An 8148-nucleotide genomic window follows, 5' to 3' on the forward strand; every position below is an offset into this window, starting at 1 on the left:
CAAATCTGCTTAGTTGAATAAGAGACAACATTTTTGTTTGGGATAAAATAAATTCACTCATAGGTTTACTCTCATTTATTGATATCCAATTAATATAATTGTATTATTTTGATATAATGGTTTATACATAGAGATGAGATTATGTCAGGCAGACTGACAGGAGCCTACGATCTAGCCTACATTAGGCCCAAGTTAGATCATGTATTTTTTTTAAACAGATTAAATTCAAGGTTTCAAAAAAAAAAAAACCTATTTAGTTAAAAAGGTCAGGCTACAGACCACATAATAAATATTTTAGGCCTATTTAAATAAATATAAATAATATTTTTTTACTACATTAATTATTATATTAAATTTTAATCTTTTTGTTATATATTCAACTTTTAGTAATTTACACATATTAACCTTATTTAGTTTTTGATATATTTAAATGTATTGTTATAAAATATAATTTAAGTAGAATATATATAAAGTTATATAGTCTATTAGCCTTCTATCAAAGTGAGACTTATGCCTAAAAAGTAAGTCTATGACATGCCACATCCATACTTTTGCTTTGAATTTTTTTACAAGTCACACTCAGACATAGCAAAGTCTAACTCGACTCAACCTATTTTGACTCCTATTTATACACTTTAAACAATATCTCATGTATTACCAAACAAACTTTCATAATATACTTCTTGATCTAGTTAGAGAAATTCTAAGCAATATCACCATAATGAATAATTTAATTCCACGTGAAGATTTAACTTCATATAATTTAAACTTATGTAGCGTCATCATTGTGTCGTTTTAATATAATTGTTAATCCCCTTGTAGATATCTATTAATTTTCATTTAAATTGTATCAAGCAACATCATTATATTAATATTTAATACAGTGACTCATCTAGTATAGTCAATACCATAATTGAAGACATCAAACATTTCACAATCTCATAAGTACCCAAAAAATCTTGGCAAAATAATATAATTTTGAAAATGACAAACACATTTAGCCAAAAATTACTCCATGCATCTGAATTTAATTTTTTGTTAGGTCGTCTCATGTTCCAAATCTTAAGTGAATCGATCTTCCCTTCTTCTTTTTAATTATAATTTTCATTTGCATACAGTGCAAAAAAAAAAAAAATTAGAAATCACTCATTATAAAACATATAGATCACAGATAAAATATCTAACATGCAGTAATATCAATAGTCAACCATATACACACATATTATGCAACATTCACACACACGACCAAATTCATAGTTATAAATTATAATATGTCATAATCATTAACCATATCAATTTCTTCCATTGCATCATCTCATAATATATCTTTATACCACAAGTTTCTTTTTCTATAGACACAATGAAATCATACACATATTAACTAAAATATGGATTTTATGATGCATATTTAACGAGCGTTTGTTAAGTAAAATTACTTTTGTATTATATTTTAAAAATGCATGGAGTCTTAGAGAACACATTTTTGAAAAACAATGTCGTATGTGCATGTCTTTTATAGCGTTTTTTCAAAAAGCGTTGTCATAGATACTAATAATCATGTAATAACAAAGTTTTTGACAACGTTTTTTATAAAAATGCTCTCATAGGTATAGTAACAACGTCTTTCAAAGCGCTTTTACTATAAGTGTTGTCATAGAGTCATAATCATTTAAAACCGTTTTATAAAAAAATTTGTTAAGCCCATAGGGTCTAGACCAATACAATTTTTTTTCTTCTTTTATAACTAGGATTTTATTAATTTTTTTTAAAGAAGCATTTTGTTAGTTTTTTATTTTTATTTTTATATTACCTTTATATGTTTAGAAAAAAAAAATGGAGAAATCTTCTTAATAACACTTATATTAAAACCTCCTTCAAAATACCTTGCTTCAGAATACCCTCTTTCAAACTATCCCCTTCAACCTTTGTCTCTGAAAATTCATTTGAACCTTAAATGCAAAAACCACCATCATGCATGAGACAGATAGAACTTTCCGGCCTCAGCTTTGACATGCGCTGACCTCTCAGACTCGACGTCGTTCTCTCTATCGCTCATTCTCTGTCTCAAAGGCATTCTACATCGTAGGTAAGAACTTGACTCACCATCGTGACATTCTCCTTCTTCATGGTTGTGTTATTTTTTCATTTACTTGTCATTAATTGATTAAAAAAACTAAAAACACCAATTTTATTTTGAAACCCTAACTCTTCCTCTGTGAAAAATTTAACTTACGAAAGTTGTGGTTAGAATTTGTGTTTCTCTTATCTTGTTGTGTTTAGCTTAAATAATATCGTATATGGAATGATTCTTGCTATCAGAACAGATTAAAGTCGATATCATAGTGATTTTGAGGTCTTGTTTTTCAAGTACTTGTATGCATGTTATCCTACTATCTTGATTTACCATGTAATACACACACTCATTTTGTTATGTCTGCTTTATCAAGAGTCGACACATACAGTATGACAATGAAACCCTCGATGGAGCTATTGATTCATTACTCTGTATTCAGTTACAGCAAAACTACACATGGGTTTCGGTGGACATATAAAAGAAAATATAACAAAATGCAAACTATGTACTTTTTTATTTTCTTAATTTTGTGCACGAATTGTTGTCATGTCCTTTAACAAGTTCTCATTTCCCAGTAAATGGGTAAGATCCTGTGTGTATGTTTCGCAATATCTAATACATGTATATCCTCTTACTATGCTATTGATTTATTCTTTAAAAAATTAAGTACTCATATTTGTTTGATGCATATAAAAGTAACTAGGACAATTTAGTTTCTTAGTCTTTTCCCTTTTCAAGTGTAAGAAGTCATCTTGCATGGGATTTATGCAAATTATATAGGCATCTTGCGTAGAATTGGTAGCTTATTTGTGTATTGAATATGTTGTTTTGTTTTTAAAACATAGAGATATTTACATACATCTAATATTTTATAAATCAAGAGCAAAGATATATAATTTCTTCAGATATCATGCTCAAAGTAAAATTTCTCAAACAACAAAACTCTTGCACAATCATCACAAAGTACGTTTCACTTAAACAACGCATACTTGTGACATAACCTCGAATCAAGATTTCAGTAAGAGTTCAAAACAAAGCAATAGTTCACTACGCGAAAAAACGCATTTTACAGCGCTTTTTTTAAGCCATTTACAGCGGTTTTTCAAAAAAATAAGCGCTGTGGAATCGAGCGCTGTAAATGATACAACAGCGCTTTTAAAAAAACGCTATAAAACATGTAAATACAACGCGCGCTTGTTATGCACATTTTACAGCGCTTCTTCACAAAAAAGCGCTGTAATATGCACCCCATTATATGAGTTATGGATCTGCTTTTAGAGCGCTTTTTAACACAAGCGCTGTAAAATGCACACCCATAATTTCATATTATGGTCTGCATTTTACAACGCTTTCTCAACAAAGCGCTGTAAAATGCACACCCATATATGAAATTATGGGTCTGCGTTTTACAGCGCTTGTTTGAGAAAGCGCTGTAAAATGCAGACCCATAATTTCATATATGGGTGTGCATTTTACAGCGCTTGTTTGAGAAAGCGCTGTAAAATGCAGACCCATAATTTCATATATGGGTGTGCATTTTACAGCGCTTGTTTGAGAAAGCGCTGTAAAATGCAGACCCATAATTTCATATATGGGTGTGCATTTTACAGCGCTTGTTTGAGAAAGCGCTGTAAAATGCAGACCCATAATTTCATATATGGGTGTGCATTTTACAGCGCTTTCTCACGAAAGCGCTGTAAAATGTGCACCATTAAAGCGCTTTAGAACAACATTTTACAACACTTTTTTAAAAAAGCGCTGTAAAATGTGTTTTTTTTTTAAACGCTGTAATTTAATTATTTGAAATGAAAAGCGCTTTTTAGCTTTTTATGGCATTTTTTTTAAAAAGCGCTGTCTTTTATCTTTGTATCCAAAATTATTTTGATCCAAAATCACTTCACAATCAGTGCACACAACAACAAAACATATTCAAATACCATAGGCAGTTCACACAATCAGTAGAACAGAAATCAGAACTCTGTAACTTTATTAACATATATGTAACTCTGTAACTCTGTAATTTACAACCTAAGTAACTACATTCAGATACATATATACAACCTAATTTACAACCTAATTACCTACATTCAGATACGTATATATATATAACCTAATTTACAACCTAAACTACATTCAGATCCATATGCATGTTCATATATTGTGTCCTATGATCATTTACATATAATAACTAACAGAATATACATTATATGCACTAGCTACCATATAATATTCAGATCCCTTGCCCAGCAGCAAGCTATTTCCCAGAAAATCAAATAATTTGCAAGTCAAGCACATACTGACACCATTCTTCCTTTAATTCCATCAGATCTTCCTCAGAATATGATGGACTGGAATTGGCAAAGTACTGCAATATAAAAATTGAACATATTATATTAAGTTAGTATCAAATATATAGATAATTTATATATGAAAATCATATAATGCAAATACCGTACCGTTTCTGGGATAATAGTTTTATTCTTCTCAACAATCTCCTTCATGAATCTCAATACGTAGTACCCACAGTCGATGTTATTTGTTTGACGATGGCACTTTATTGAGATCCATGTAATGTTATTAGACTTCTGCTTCGACACTTTAGCACCTCTTTGAGCTCGATAAACTTTTAAGGCACTATCGAATGAATAAATGTGATTATTAGAGCATGAATATTTATATATATATATATATAAATATTCATGCTCTAATAATCACATTTATTCATTCGATAGTGCCTTAAAAGTTTATCGAGCTCAAAGAGGTGCTAAAGTGTCGAAGCAGAAGTCTAATAACATTACATGGATCCCAATAAAGTGCCCTCGTCAAACAAATAACATCGACTGTGGGTACTACATATTGAGATTCATGAAGGAGATTGTTGAGAAGAATAAAACTATTATCCAAACCTTTTCGGGAGATGTAACTGATTTGTCTTTGGGAATCTTTTTTTGGAGGGCAACAAGGTTTGTGGGCCATGCCACGTAACTGCCAATAGCGTCGCTTAAGAACTTCATATCTCCATCGTTGTCCGGCATGGGCAACGGTGCAGTTGGTTCGAAAGCAACCGTAGGCGATACTTTGACATGGCCCGCGGGGATCGGAATATTGTGCAATACTTCTCCCGAAGTATTGTACAATATTCCTTTTCCCACCTTCCGTTGAGTAGGCGAGGACAAGTATAGGACACATGTAGTGACACCCTACATCAATAGTTAAAACATAAGTACAGTTAATATATAAGTTTGTTTAATACATAAGTAATTACATAAGCAAGTAAGTAGTAAGTAATTAATTACCTCGGGAATACTCTTCAAACCGACGTTGCAACTCCCGGTTTCACTCTCCATTTGTATTTCAGGTTGGAGCTGAACCGGAAGTTGCTTGTCTTTATTCGTATTCACCAAGAGTGCCACTTGCTCTGATAGGATTCTGAGCTTCTCTAATACTTCCTCGTTGGAAGGTTTTTGGCGCTTCTCTTGAGGAAAAAAGCTTTTGGGAGTTACGCCAAATCCTTTCCCCCTAACTCGACCGGAATACTCAGGGACATTAAGCACTTTCCCAAGAATGTCCCTGCAAGTATCCTTGTTGCCCTCATGAGTTTCAGTACTTTGTTCAATAATTTCCTAAAATACATGTAACATTAAAAAGATAAGTTCAATAGCATTTTTAAAATACAATATTAAAAAATATTATAGTTATAATATACTTACACAAAGTTCTACAGCTTTTTTGACATTTTCATTATCAACCACTCCTTCTTTATTAACACGCGCTTCCTTCCACAATATATGACGACCCAAGGGTTGATCGGCTTGGGTGTCTTTTCTCTATTCGTTAAAATCATAAACAAAATAATACAAATTAGTTACACACTATAGTTTATAATACAAATTACTTCATTATATAAAAGTGATGTTTAATTACTTACAATTTGTTGTTCAAGGCGTGCATATCCCATACGTGATTTCTTGTATGGGTGTTTTGGGTTGCTTGCCCGTTCGCGATTTGCCTTACTAATATTCTATATAAAAAAAAAATAGCAATTGTGTAGAAAGTTAAAATACGCTACGAATATGAATAATAAAACACAAATGCTAATAAATTAATCACTTACGACAAACGCCAGGTCAGAACGTTTGGAAACGTTTGGAAACAAATGCTCTCCATTCATCCTTTGATATATAATGTTGATATATCTTTGGAGGTTCAGCATTTGTGTTTCCTTCTCTATCTTTTAGATAGAAATTTGAGAGATGGGATCTAAATCCACAATGAATTTTCCCAGCAACTATCAAAACATACGACTTTCGTTCCTCATCAAGAACAAAAGTTGTCTGCAATGAAAACAATTATAAGTAATGTATTTTACAGAAAATTATAAATGACAAAAGAGTAGATCAAAATATTTACTTGAATGTCATTCCAGATGATATCTTTGGCATCCTTCAACGCCTTATCTCTCCAGTTGTCTATTGTGATTGGGACATTTTGACGAACAACAGCCCCAATGTAGCTTACAAACATGGAGCTGTTGGGGTCAACTGGCTGACCACTCTCGTTCCAGCCAACCTAATAAACTCATATAGTAAGTACATGCCCTAAACCCTAAAAAAAGATAAAAATCACACAGCAAACAAAGTATAGTATACCTCAAATTTAATCCCACTACTCCTTGCTTTAATCACCTTTTGCATTATAGTTGCACCACGTTTGACTTCTTTTTCATAAGTCTTGGAGGTGCCAACTTCTTCATTTTGAACTTCTATATCTTTGTTTGTATCCATTTAACTACAACAAGTTCAACATGCAGTTTAGTATAACATCAACAAGCTCAACATGGATCATGCATTATTATAAACAAAAAAGCTCAACATGCATAAGTATAACTTAAAAAAGCTCAACATGCATTTTAATGATTACAAAAAATTTATAACATCAATACCTGAATAATGGTTCGAAGAAAGATGAAATCTAAAGAAAAGAGGGAACGCAGAAAGTTCACAGAAATATGGTTCAAAGAAAAGAGGGAACGGTATTGAAGAAATACGTAATGAGGGTTACGTATTTCAATGAAAATATATTGTGTGAAATGGGAGAGATGATCTTGGATGGAAATAAGGTTCGAAATGAAGGAGATGATCGTGGAAATAAGGTTCGTAATGGACGGGATGATAGGGTTTGCAAAAGAAGAGAAGAACGATGAAGGTTGAGATGATAGTGAAGTTTACGTAATGAAGAGGAAACTGAAGAGGTAACTGTTATATATACGTAACACTTTTACAGCGCTTCTTATAAGCCTTTTACAGCGCTTCTTTTGCAAAGCGCTCTAAAAGGCTTCTTTAGTTAAATTTTTAAAAGGCTCTTTTACAGCGCTTTTCCCAAAAAGCACTGTAACCCATGATGCGTACAAGGTGTTTGAAGAAATGGGTTTGTGTCTGATGTTTTTTGGATTCCCATGATGCGTACAAGGTGTTTGAAGAAATGGGTTTGTGTCTGATGTTTTTTGGATTCCCATGATGCGTACAAGGTGTTTGAAGAAATGGGTTTGTGTCTGATGTTTTTTGGATTCCCATGATGCGTACAAGGTGTTTGAAGAAATGGGTTTGTGTCTGATGTTTTTGTTAACAATGTGTTTTTGGGGATTCCCATGATGCGTACAAGGTGTTTGAATAAATGGGTTTGTGTCTGATGTTTTTTGGATTCCCATGATGCGTACAAGGTGTTTGAATAAATGGGTTTGTGTCTGATGTTTTTTGGATTCCCATGATGCGTACAAGGTGTTTGAATAAATGGGTTTGTGTCTGATGTTTTTTGGATTCCCATGATGCGTACAAGGTGTTTGAATAAATGGGTTTGTGTCTGATGTTTTTGTTAACAATGTGTTTTTGGGGATTCCCATGATGCGTACAAGGTGTTTGAAGAAATTAGGTGTCTGATGAATATTATTTTTAAAGCTTTTATACAGCGCTTTGTCAAATAAGCGCTGTAAAATGTCTTTTTTACTTTTTTTTAAAAGAGTCGTTTACAACGCTTTGTGTGAAAAGCGCTGTAAAAGGTATAAAACACTCATTATT

This window comes from Cicer arietinum, chromosome 2 (genome assembly GCF_000331145.2).
Source record: "Cicer arietinum cultivar CDC Frontier isolate Library 1 chromosome 2, Cicar.CDCFrontier_v2.0, whole genome shotgun sequence".
Taxonomy (NCBI): Eukaryota; Viridiplantae; Streptophyta; class Magnoliopsida; order Fabales; family Fabaceae; genus Cicer; species Cicer arietinum.